Source organism: Hemiscyllium ocellatum, unplaced genomic scaffold (genome assembly GCF_020745735.1).
Source record: "Hemiscyllium ocellatum isolate sHemOce1 unplaced genomic scaffold, sHemOce1.pat.X.cur. scaffold_280_pat_ctg1, whole genome shotgun sequence".
Taxonomy (NCBI): Eukaryota; Metazoa; Chordata; class Chondrichthyes; order Orectolobiformes; family Hemiscylliidae; genus Hemiscyllium; species Hemiscyllium ocellatum.
This window is the reverse complement of record NW_026868210.1, coordinates 394,495-408,065: the sequence shown is the minus strand read 5'-3', so window position 1 is coordinate 408,065 and position 13,571 is coordinate 394,495.

Genomic DNA, 13,571 nt, shown 5'->3' with positions numbered 1-13,571 from the left:
GAAATTAACTATGAACATCTTTAATCGCTATTATCTGTAGTCTGCAATATTAGTGAAAGAAATCCTGCAGACACACTCTGCCCAATGAAGGGTCTCAAATAGATATTGATTACTGAACAACAGAGGCGAAGGAAGAGCCTAATTTCTGACCCCAAAACACCGATCAATCTTACCAACTCTAACGTGTGTCTGCCCTCTGCCTAAAACCATGAAATGATACCAGGCCGCTGATTACTGTCCAGCCTCTCCTCCCCATTGACTGTGCCTGCAATCTGTCCCTCCTCCCTCTAACCACACAAGGCAACCCAAGGTCAGTGTCTTTGTGAAAATCAAGGCTGGAGTGTGCAGGCCTCCTGGAGAGGGGGAGGCATTTTAAAATTGAAGGGGGAGGGGGAGGTGGCAGTCATATCACACACTGGGCTGAGGGGTGGCAGATGGAGGATAGTCTGGATTGATGCCAGGCATTGGATTTGGTAAATCAAACAAGAACAGGACATATACAATTAAAAGTAGGGTCTTTTGGTGGTGTTGTAGTACAGAGACCTAGGCTGTCAGGTTTAATTCTTTAAAATTTGCATCTGATATAGAAAGTGGCTAAGAAGGTGTTTAACACACTTGTCTTCATTGGTCAGACCTTTGAGTATTGGAATTGGGACGTCATGTTGAGGTTGTACAGGACATTGGTGAGACCTCTTCTGGAATACTGTGTCCAGTCTGGACATCCTGCCCGCTCATTCCATAAGCACAACACCCTCTGGGTGAAAAAACTGCCCATTAGGTCGCTTTTAAATGTTACCCTCTCACCTTAAGCCTATGTCCTCTAGTTTTGGTCTCCACTACCCTAAGCAAATACCTTGACTATTCTCTTTGATATTATTGACCTTGATATTATTAAGCTGGAGAGGGTTCAGAAGAGATTAACCTGGATGTTGCTGGAAATGGGGGGATTGAGCTATAAGGAAAGGCTGAATAGGCTGGGACATTTTTCACTGGAGAGTATGAGATGGAGGGGTAACTTTACAGAGGTTTATAAAATGGTGAGGGGTACAGATAAGCTGTAGGGCTGATGTCTTTTCCCGAGATTTGGGGATTCAAAACTGAGGGATATTTTGATGTGTGAGGGAAAAGATTTATAAAAGTCAGGAGAGGTCATTATTTTAGACAGAAGCTGGCTTGTGTGTGGAATGAACGTCCAGAGGAACTGGTGAAAATAGGGACAGTTACAATATTTAAAGGACATTTAGATCAGTACATGGATAAGACATCAGTTTGGATTGTGCTGTGAGCAGCTGTCCTCTCCCTCCCCCTCCCCCTCCCCCTCCCTCTCTCGCTCCCCCTCTCTGAATGAATCCCTGTTGGATTTCCCCCCTCTGCCAATGCTTGTGCAGTGCCGTCAGCAGGCCAGCAGAGGGTGGCATTGCATCACTTTCGGCACCACAGAGACAGCCAGGCCAGCCCCACACAGAGCGACACACATACTCACACAACAATTGTTAGGGCACAGTGTGAAGCTCATCTGGTAATTTAAACTAAACATAAAGAAATGCTCACTTTACCTTGTAAACTGCTGAAATATGAGTGATAGAGAACTCCCAAATTCCAGTGTTTAAATAAAAAATATCAATGTATTTTTATAACTCTGAAAGTGAACATTTTACATCAACTATTCACAACTCTGGGACCCTCTTTCTCCTAACTGCTTATTACCCTACTCCAACTCTACAGCAATATACTATTTCAATGAGACACTTATTAAAATTACATAAACGTAATTTCAAAACCACACAGCAGCTGTTGTTTCATCTGACCTCACACCAATGTCCCTTTTTCCCATCTTTCCTGGGAAGACTGGCTCATGTTACAGGATGCTATCGAAGTGTCGACATTTCAGCATTCTGAAACCTGGGAACACATCCTTCCTTGACACTGTCTCTTAGTCTCCCCCTCTCTGTCTATACCCCAAACACCTCCCATGTGGTGATATTTAAACTGATTCCACTGCCTTCTCTGTCTCTCTCTGTCAGTGATGTTCACACCCACAGCACCCCCTTGTCATGGCACAATGGGGATATGGAGCTGTAAATGGGTGGGAGCTGCTCATCCTGTCACTTCCAGCATGGGCTGCAAGCTTCCCCTCACTGGGCAGGGATCTAACACAGTGTTACTGAGCAATGTACTGGGGTGGGTTACACAGACCTACATGCTGGGAGGGTAACTGCTCCTGGGTTACAGATCAATGCACTGGGTGGGGTACACAGTCCTGCATGGTGGGAGGGTAACTGCTCCTGGGTTACAGATCAATGCACTGGGGTGGGTTACACAGTCCTACATGCTGGGAGGGTAACTGCTCCTGGGTTACAGATCAATGCACTGGGATGTTATACACAGTCCTACATGCTGGGAGGGTAACTGCTCCTGGGTTACAGATCAATGCACTGGGGTGGGGTACACAGTCCTACATGCTGGGAGGGTAACTGCTCCTGGGTAACAGATCAATGCACTGGGGTGGGGTACACAGTCCTACATGCTGGGAAGGTAACTGCTCCTGCGTTACAGATTAATTCACGGCTGATCACTGCACAGGTCTCTGTGCTGGTCAGACTGTCTGGTTGAGGTTTATAGATAATGCAATGATGTGGTCTGCACAGCTCCCCGTGCTGGATGGATATGTAGCCTGTGCACAGTACATCATGGTGGTCGGGTGGGGGGTAGGAGAGAAAGGTGATGGACAGGTCACGGAGCTCCACGGAATGTTCTGTCCCCAACATTCTATAACTGACATTCCCCGGAACGTTCTGTCCCCGACATTCTATAATTGACATTCTCCGGAACGTTCTGTCCCCGACATTCTATAACTGACATTCCCCGGAACGTTCTGTCCCCGACATTCTATAACTGACATTCCCCGGAACGTTCTGTCCCTGACATTCTATAACTGACACTCCCCGGAACGTTCTGTCCCTGACATTGTTTGTTTGTGAACGGCTGGACGTCAGTGAATTGAACAAACGATAAGATCCCGAGGGAAGAGATCCCGTTCCAGGGAGAAGGAGACACTGTCCCGAAGGCCCCTCAGGCAGTTAAAGGGGGGAATACGTTTTCCCTACGTTTATATTTCTTCACAATGATATGGTTAATGTAATTTCTGCAGTTTCACACACACACACATATTTCTTTATTCACACATACACACACACACACCAAATTCACGTGCATACACACACACACTCTCTTGGTATAAGTGGGGTAAGTTCTATACTAAAACAGAAATTTAATGATAAAAGTTGAAATTGTAAGACCACAAAGAAGCATGAACTGTCAGTCACCTCTGTAAAGCCAGGAACATGGTAACCTTTGGCAAGAAACCAAGGAATGCTTCAGTTAGACACAGAGGGCAAAATACAATGAAAGCTCTTTTCATGGCATACACAAAAATCAATAAATGTTATAACTAGTAGAACATGAAGATAAGGGAATGTGCCAAATAGCAGAAATTGTAAAATAATATAACATTTTAATTAAAGAAATTGGCAGAGAAAAGCGTGAAATGCTTTAACCAATGGAATTGTCATTAATGATTTTTAATGTAAGAAAATCCATAGCGTGAGATGTTTAAACCAATGAAATTATCACCAATGTATTTGAATGGAAAAATAATGTATAAGTATTAGTGCTGTAAAATCTCCCTTTGCGATTTCCGAAGTTTTTTTTGGAAACTCGCCCAATCTTCGAAGATTGAATAAACATCTGTTGCTCCGTTTGTGTGTGTCTCGCAGTATTTCGATTTGCCACGGGAGAAGTGATAGCCGGTGGGGATAAGGGCTGATACCAGTCAACTTGGAGTTCGCCTTTTTGAACTTAACCTTGCGGACAGTCTCCCTTGATACAAGGGGTGAAGGACAGTCCGCGGTTGGCAGAGTTCGGAGGCAGGACCCGGTTGTTCTGAATCAGATCCCTAGAGTTAGAATAGTTAGCCAAGTGTCAGGAACTATTCTCCGGAGATTCAGAAAGCCTAGACAGAAATCACTTATAACAACAACAAAGGATCGACCGCAATTTAGACCAAAATACAGAAATTTCCAAACTCCATTTGTCTTCAGGAAACTGGGAGAGAATCCTTCAGGACAGCAACGCTCCCACCCTCCGTATTAGGAACTGGGAAGGAGTGACCTGTGTCTGCTCTCGAGTGATCGAGTGTGTAGGAATGTTCTAGAAACCATCTGTCCTTATGGATGTGTCTCTGTGTGTTTGGGGAGGGAGGGTTTCTTGTGGTTTATGTCACATTTTTGTCTGTAGTTCCAACCTTCCCATTTGTTATTCCAGCTCCAATTATTTTAATAAATCCCTGAATACAGGGACACATTTGAAAATCTCACTGGGTCCCCGATCAAACGGGTCCCTTTGATATGGTTAATGTAATTTCTGCAGTTTCACACACACACACATATTTCTTTATTCACACGTGTCCACACACACACACAATTCACGCGCATACACACACACACAGATACACATAGACCCAAACACACATACAAAGACATACTAAGACCCACACACATATACACACTAGACCCACACTACCTTCACACACACACACATATACATTCACACACCACACACATATTACACACACACACACCCAATTCACACACACACACACTCTTGGTATAAGTGGGGTAATTTCTATACTAAAACAGAAATTTAATGAATAAAAGTTGAAATTGTAAGACTAATAATTTACTAAGGCCATAAAGAAGCATGAACTGTAAGTCACCTCTGTAAAGATAGGAACATGGTAACCTTGGGCAAGAAACCAAGGAATGCTTCAGTTAGACACAGAGGGCAAAATACAATGAAAGCTCTTTTCATGACATACACAAAAATCAATAAATGTTATAACTAGTAGAACATGAAGATACCAAATAGCAGAAATTGTAAAATAATATAACATTTTAATTAAAGAAATTGGCAGAGAAAAGCGTGAAATGCTTTAACCAATGGAATTGTCATTAATGATTTTTAATGTAAGAAAAATCCATAGCGTGAGATGTTTAAACCAATGAAATTATCACCAATGTATTTGAATGGAAAAATAATGTGTAAGTATTAGTGCTGTAAAATCTCCCGTTGCGATTTCCGAAGTCTTTTTGGAAACTCGCCCAATCTTCGAAGATTGAATAAACATCTGTTGCTCCGTTTATGTGTGTCTCGCAGTACTTCGATTTGCCACGGGAGAAGTGATAGCCGGTGGGGATAAGGGCTGATACCAGTCAACTTGGAGTTCGCCTTTTTGAACTTAACCTTGCGGACAGTCTCCCTTGATACAAGGGGTGAAGGACAGTCCGCGGTTGGCAGAGTTCGGAGGCAGGACCCGGTTGTTCTGAATCAGATCCCTAGAGTTAGAATAGTTAGCCAAGTGTCAGGAACTATTCTCCGGAGACTCAGAAAGCCTAGACAGAAATCACTTATAACACCTTTGCCTCCTGGCTGATGGATAATGGGTTTGTTTTCCTTCCTCACAGTTAACGTAGTGACCATCTACGTCCTGCTTTATAAAGATTGTGGATTGTCTTCATGTGTCAGACGTTACCTGGGGGCCATGGCAGCGGCGGATCTCCTGGTCATTATTCTCGACCTGATCCTGAGACACATTCCCATTGCTTATGATGAACAGTTTTATTTCGTGAAGGTCTCCGTCCCCGTGTGCAATATCCACGCCGTCCTGCTTTATGCAGCCACTGACTGCTCTGTCTGGTTCACCGTCACTTTCACCTTTGATCGGTTTGTGGCCATTTGTTGCCAGAAGCTGAAATGTAAATATTGCAGTGAGAAAACGGCGGCTGTGGTTCTGGGAGCAGTGACTGTGCTGAGCTGTTTAAAGAACATTTTCTGGTATTTTATGCTCACGGCTCGGTATTTGCTGTGGAACGCCCCCTGGTTTTGTGGTATAACAGACGCTGTTATATTCTCCATTGTCTGGGTCACAATCGCGTTCCTCCACCATTTTCTAACCCCGTGTGTCCCATTTCTCCTGATTCTGCTGCTCAATGTTCTCACCGTCAGACACATTTTAGTGACCAGCAGAGCCCGCAGGAGACTCCACGCTCACACCAATGGGGACGCTCAGTCTGACACTGAAATGAGAAACCGAAAAAAATCCATCATTTTACTGTTTGTGATCTCGGCCAATTTCATCCTGTGTTGGTCAATGTTAATGCTGTATTCGATATGGTACCGGATGTATGATATGGGGTATCAGTCTGTGTATCTCGCTCCCTTTGTGCTGGAATTGGGCTTCATGCTGCAGCTCCTCAGTTGCTGCACAAACACCGCGATTTATGCCGTGACCCAGACTAAGTTCAGGCAGCAGCTGAAGAATGTGCTGAAATATCCCTTCACCCAAATCCATCCATCCATCAAATTCCCTCATTAATCACACCATCCGGGATTTTCTCATTTCAGTTCAGTGTTTTAGCGATGAAGCAGCCTGTCGCTATGGTAACAGACTGAGGATAGCGCTGGTTTGTCCATCCTCATCCCACAGCGGGGTTACAGGGAAACATTTCAATGTTTCTCACAACTCAGGGCCAGTGAGAAAAGGCACCATCCCACTGACTGTATCCATCACTTCCATTTGTAACCAATAAAAATGCTGATGAAAGCGTGCCGAGCAGCAGAGGGACCGATGTTGTTGTGTGTCTTTGTGTTGGAGAAGCTGAGCTGGAGAGAGACAGACTCAGGCCCAAGTCCTGGTCCTCAGGGAAGGGGAGGGCACCGCGCCCTGAGCTGAGGAGCTGGGTTTAACGCCAACCTGGCCTCCCCATTACCTCTCCCCGACTCTTTCTACTCAATTCTCTCTCTCTCCGTCATCACCTCTCCTCATCACACTCCCTTGTTTCCCCTCTCACACACAATCCCCCCAATCCCGGTTTCTCCACCTGCCCACATCTTCCATATCCCCTCACCCTCACTCTCTCTGTCCTGCTGTCTCTATCTCCCTCCAGGAGTTCCATCTCTACCCCATTTTCCCCTCCTCCTACATCCCACATCTCACCACCTCCTACACGCAGCCTCATGACCAATTAAACCTGCATCCCCCAGTCTCTGGGTCCGAGGGAGAGGGAAGGACCAGGGAGACAGAGTGTGTCTGAGACAGGGGGAGGGAGGGAAGGAGGGAGAGCGATTCAGTCAGAGAGAAACGGAGGAAGGTGGGGGGGGAGAGAGAGAGAGAGAGCGACACTGATTGAGGTGGGTCAAGAGTGAGAGAAGGTGGAGGGAGAGTGAAGGAGGGGGGAAGAGAGAGAGGGGGCAAGGGAGAGATAGGGTGAGATGGGGAGGACGAGAGATGGGATGGAGGTAGGGGAGGGAATGTCAAGAGGGAGGGAGACGGCGAAAGAGAGGATGGGAGAGAGAGGGAGTGCGAGGGGGAGGAAAAGGGAGTGAGAGGGCGAGAGATAGGAGGTAGGGAGGGAGGGGAGGGAGAGAGAGGGTGAGAGGTTGAGAGAGGGAGGTTGAAACAGAGGAGGGAGGGAGTGGAGAGCAAGAGAGAGGAGCACGAGAGGGAGGGAGAGTTGGAGAGGGAGGAGAGAGAGGGAGGAGGGCGAGAGTGAGGAGGATGAGTGAGGAGATGGAAAGACAGGGGAGACCGAGAGTCGAGAGGGAAGGGAGGGGAGGGTGACACGGGGGGAGGGCAAGAAAAGGGGGAGGGTGTGAGAGGGGGAGGGCGAGAGATGGGGAGGGCAAGAGAGCGCAGTACACGAGAGGGGAGAGGAAGGTGAAGGCGAGAGGGAGGGAGAGAGTGAAAGAGGGGAGGGCGAGAGAGGGAGGAGAGGGAGGGATGGGCAAGAGGGAGTGCGAGAGGGAGGGGGAGGGCGAGATAGGGGAGTGCGAGAGAGGGGGAGCGTGAGAGAAGGGATGGTGAGAGAAGCGATGGTGAAAGAGGGGAGGGAGGGGACGGCGAGAGAGGGGAGGGGGTAAGAGAGGGGAGGGAGAGAGAGGACGGCGAGAGAGGGGAGGGAGAGATAGAGGAGGATGAGAGAGGGGAGGGAGGGGAGGGTGCGAGGAAGGGAGAGGGCGAAAGAGGGGGTGGGTGAGAGTGAGGAAGGAGGGAGGGGAGGGCGTGAGGGAAGGTGAGGGCATGAGAGGGAAGGGAGGGATTGGAAGGTGAGAGAGGGGTGAGGGTGAGAGAGGGGAGTGTGAAAGGTGGGAGGGCGAGAAAGGGGAGGGTGAGAGGGAAGGAGAGGGCGAGAGGGAGGGAGGGGTAGACGGGGAGGTATGACAGGGTAGGGGAGGGGAGGGCGCGACAGGGTAGCGAGGGAGGGGAGGGTGAGAGAAGGGTGAGGTTGAGAGAGAGGAGGACAAGAGAGGGGAGGGAATTAAGGGCGAGAGATAGGAGTGCAAGAGAGGGGAGGGCAAGAGAGAGGAGGGAGGCAGGGGAGAGCAAGAGAGGGGAGGGAAGGGAGGGCGAGAAGAATGGAGAGAGTGAGAGAGGAGGGCGAGAGAGGGTAGGAAGAGAGGGGACGGCGATAGAGGGGAGGGCGAGAGAGAGGAGGGCTTGAAGGAGGGAGAGGGAGTGAGAGGGAAGGGAGGGAAGGAGAGGGTGAGAGAGGAGAGGCATGAAGGGGAGGGCGAGAGAGGGGAGGGAAGAGAGGGCGAGAGGAATGGAGAGGGCTAGAGAGGAGGGCGAGAGAGGGGAGGGAGGGGGGAGGGAAGGGTGAGAGAGGGGAAGGAGGTAGGGGGTGCTGAGAGGGAGGGAGAGGGAGAGAGAGAGGGGAGGGAGATAAGGGCGAGAGGAAGGGAGAGAGTGAGTGAGCCGATGGGAGAGAGGGGGAGAGCGAGTGAGGGCAAGAGAGGGTGAGGGTAAGAGAGGGGGAGAGGGAGGGGAAGGCAAGATGGATGGAGGTGAGGGAGGATGGGGAGCGCGATGAAGGGGGAGAGGAAGGGGAGGGGACCGTCAGAGAGGGGAAGGAGGGAGGGGAGGCCGAGAGAAAGGGAGAGGGCGAGACAGGGAAGGGAGGGAGGGGAGAACAAGAGAAAGGGAGAGGGTGAGAGAGTGGATGGTAGAGAGGGGGAGCGCAAGTGAGGGGGGAAGAGAGGCTGAGGTTGTTAGAGGTGGAGAGGGAGGGGAAGGCAAGATGGATGGAGAGTGCAAGAGAGAGGTGAGGGTGGGTGGGGAGGGCGAGAGAGAGGGAGAGGGAGGGGAGGGTGAGAGAGGGGAGGACGAGAAGGGGACAAAGAGAAGGGGACAGTGAAAGGGGGATAGAGAGTGGGGGGACAAAGAGAGGGGACAGAGAGAGGGGAACAGTGAGAGTGGAGACAGACAGAGGGGGATAAAGAGAGGGGGACAGAGAGATGGGGCAGAGAGAGGGGGACAGTGAGAGGGGGACAGAGAGAAGGGGACAGAGAGAAGGGGGTACGAGAGAGGGGGCAGAGAGATTTGGGACAGAGAGAGAGTGACAGAGAGAGGTAGAACAGAGAGAGGGACGGAGAGGGGGCAGACTGAGGGGGCAGAGTGGAGGACTCAGAGGCGGACAGACAGAGGGGGACATAGAGAGGGAAGCAGAGAGTGGCGAACAGAGAGGGGGGACAGAGAGAAGGGGACATGGAGAGGAGAATAGAGAGAAGGACACAGAGAGACCGAGACAGAGAGAGGGGCAGAGAGCTGGGACAGAGAGATGGGGTACAGAGAGAGGGCGACAGAGAGAGGGGGAACAGAGAGATGTGGGATAGATAAGGGGGACAGAGAGAGGGGGACAGAGAGAGGGGGACAGAGAGAAGGGGACAGAGAAAGGAGACAGAGAGAGGGGAAAGACTTGGGGGACATACAGAGGGTGAAAGAGTAAGGGGATCATAAAGGAGGGGACAGGGAGAGGGGGGTAAGAGAGAGTGGGCAGAGAGATTTGGGACAGAGAGAGAGTGACAGAGAGAGATCGTGACATTGAGAGGGGGACAGAGAATGGGGGACAGACAGAGGGAGGACAGAGAGGGGTTCAGAGCAGGGTGCAGACTGAGGGGGCAGAGTTGGGTACACATGGGGGGACTGAGAGAGGGAGACAGAGAGAGAGGAACAGAGAGAAGGGGACATAGCGCAGGCAGAGAGAGGGGTCAGAGAGAGGGCACAGAGAGAATGGGGACAGAGAGAGGGGGACAGAGAGAGGGGGGACAGCGAGAGGGGTACAGATAGAAGTGGACAGAGAGAGTGCGGACAGAGAGAGGGGGACAGAGAGAAGGGGCACAAAGAGAGTGGACAAAGAGAGAGGACAGAGAGAGTGGAACAGAGAGAGTGGGGACAGACAGAGGGGGATAAAGAGATGAGGGACAGGGAGAGGGGTACAAAGAGAGGATCAGTGACATGGGACAGAGAGGGGTGCACAGAGAGCGGGGGTACAGAGAGAGGGGACCAGAGAGAGAGGGATAAGGAGAGGGGGAGCAGAGAGAAGGGGAGAGAGAGGGGGGACAGAGGGAGGGGGACAGAGAGAAGGGAATAGAGAGGGGGGTTAGAGTGACGGGAACAGAGAGAAGGGGACAGAGGGAGTGGTGACAGAGAGAGAGGGGACAGAGAGAGGGGGAATAGAGAGAAGGTGGACAGAGAGAGAGGGGACAGAGAGAGGGGACTGAGAGAGTGGGGACAGAGAGAGGGGGACAGAGAGAGGGGAGCAGAGAGAGGGGAACAGAGAGAGGGAGTCTGAGAGAGTGGGGACAGAGAGAGGGGGACAGAGAGAGGGGGACAGAGATAAGGGGGACAGAGAGACAGGGACAGAGAGATGTGGGACAGAGAGAGGGGGACAGAGAGAAGGGGGACAGAGAGACAGGGACAGAGAGATGTAGGACAGAGAGAGGAGGACAGAGAAAGTGGGGACAGAGAGAGGGGAACAGAGAGAAGGGGACAGAGAGAGGGGAACGTGGAGAGGGGGACAGAGAGAGGGGATAGAGTTACGAGGACAGAGAGAGGGTGCACAGAGAGTGGGGAACAGAGAGAGGGAGTCAGAGAGAGGGGGACAGAGAGAGGGGGACAGAGAGAGGGGGACAGAGAGAGGGGGACAGAGAGAAGGGGCACAGAGAGAAGGGGCACAGAGAGGGGGGATAGAGAGGGGGGGACAGAGAGAGGGGGACAGAGGGTGGGGGATGGAGAGCGGGGGGACAGAGAGAAGGCAGACAGAGAGAAAGGAGGGGCAGAGAGATAGGGACAGTGAGCGGGGTAGAGAGGGGGACAGAGCGAGAGTGGACAGAGAGAGTTGGGACAGAGAGAGGGGAAGAGACAGAGCGGAACAGAGGGGGAGACAGAGAGAGTGGGGATAGAGAGAGCCGAACCGAGAGAGGGGTAACAGAGAAAGGGGGACAGAGAGAGGGCAACAGAGTGAGGGGGACAGAGGGAGTGGACAGAGTGAAGGGGACAGAGAGAGAGGGACAGTGAGAGGGGGCAGGGATGGGGGGACAGCATGAGGAGGGACAGAAGACAGGAGGACAGGGAGGGTGGACAGAGCGTGGGTGGGACAGAGAGAGGGGGACACAGAGAGAGGGGAACAGAGAGAGGGGAATAGAGAGAGGGGAACAGAGGGGGAGACAGAGAGGGAGGGGGTACAGAGAGAGTCGAACAGAGAGAGGGGGACAGAGAGGGGCGAACAGAGAAATGGTGGATAGATAAGGGGGACAGAGAGAGGGGACAGAGAGAAGGGGACAGAGAAAAGGGGACAGAGAGAGAAAGGGGAACAGAGAGAAGGAGACAGAGAGAGGGGAAAGTCTTGGGGGACAGACAGAGGGTGAAAGAGTAAGGGGATCAGAAAGGAGGGGACAGGGCGAGGGGGTAAGAGAGAGGGGGCAGAGAGATTTGGGACAGAGAGAGGGTGACAGAGAGAGCGTGACATTGAGAGGGGGACAGAGAATGGGTGACAGACAGAGGGAGGACAGAGAGGGTTTCAGAGCAGGGTGCAGACTGAGGGGGCAGAGTTGGGTACAAATGGGGGGTCTGAGAGAGGGAGACAGAGAGAGAGGAACAGAGAGAAGGGGACAGAGAGCGGGCAGAGAGAGGGGTCAGAGAGAGGGCACAGAGAGAATGGGGACAGAGAGAGGGGGGACAGCGAGAGGGGGACAGAGAGAAGGGGCACAGAGAGAGGGGGGACAGAGAGAGGGGGACAGAGAGAGGGGTACAGAGAGAGGGGAACAGTGGGGGAGACAGAGTGAGGGGGTACAGAGAGAGTCGAACGGAGAGAGGGGGACAGAGAGGGGCGAACAGAGAGAGGGGGACAGAGAGAGGGGACAGAGAGAATGGGGACAGAGAGAGGGGGCAGAGAGAGGAGACAGAGAGAGGGGGAACAGAGAGAGGGGGGATAGATAAGGGGACAGAGAGAGGGGACAGAGAGAAAGGGGACAGAGAAAAGGGGACAGAGAGAAAGGGGAACAGAGAGAAGGAGACAGAGAGAGGGGAAAGACTTGGGGGACAGACAGAGGGTGAAAGAGTAAGGGGATCAGAAAGGAGGGGACAGGGAGAGGGGGTAAGAGAGAGGGGGCAGAGAGATTTGGGACAGAGAGAGGGTGACAGAGAGAGCGTGACATTGAGAGGGGGACAGAGAATGGGGGACAGACAGAGGGAGGACAGAGAGGGGTTCAGAGCAGGGTACAGACTGAGGGGGCAGAGTTGCGTACAAATGGGGGGACTGAGGGAGGGAGACAGAGAGAGGAACAGAGAGAAGGGGACAGAGAGCGGGCAGAGTGGGGGGGTCAGAGAGAGGGCACAGAGAGAATGGGGACAGAGAGAGGGGGACAGCGAGAGGGGGACAGAGAGAAGGGGCACAGAGAGAGGGTGGACAGAGAGAGGGGGGACAGACAGAAGGGGACAGAGAGAGTGCGGGCAGAGAGGGGGGACAGAGAGAGGGGACAAAGAGAGAGGACAGAGAGAGTGGAACAGAGAGAGTGGGGACAGACAGAGGGGGATAAAGAGATGGGGGACAGGGAGAGGGGTACAAAGAGAGGATCAGAGAGATGGGACAGAGAGGGGTGAACAGAGAGCGGGGGTACAGAGAGAGGGGACCAGAGAGAGAGGGGTAAGGAAAGGGGGAGCAGAGAGAAGGGGAGAGAGGGGGGGACAGAGGGAGGGGGACAGAGAGAAGGGGATATAGAGAGGGGTATAGAGTGAGGGGAACAGAGAGAGGGGCAGCGAGAGGGGGGACAGAGAGAGGGGGAACAGAGAGAGGGGGACGAGAGAGAGAGGGGGCAAGAAACAGAGAGAGAGGGGACGAGAGAGGGGGAATAGAGAGAAGGTGGACAGAGAGAGGGGGGACAGAGAGAACGGACTGAGAGAGTGGGGACAGAGAGACAGGGACAGAGAGAGGGGAGCAGAGAGAGGGGGAACAGAGAGAGGGGGAACAGAGAGAGGGGGACCGAGAGAAGGGGACAGAGAGAGGGGGACAGAGAGATGTGGCAGAGAGGGGGGGACAGAGAGAGGGGAACAGAGAGAGGGTGGACAGAGAAAGGGGGACAGAGAGAAGTGGGACAGAGAGACAGGGACAGAGAGATGTGGGACAGAGAGGGGAGGCAGAGACAGGGGGACAGAGAGAGGAGGACAGAGAAAGTGG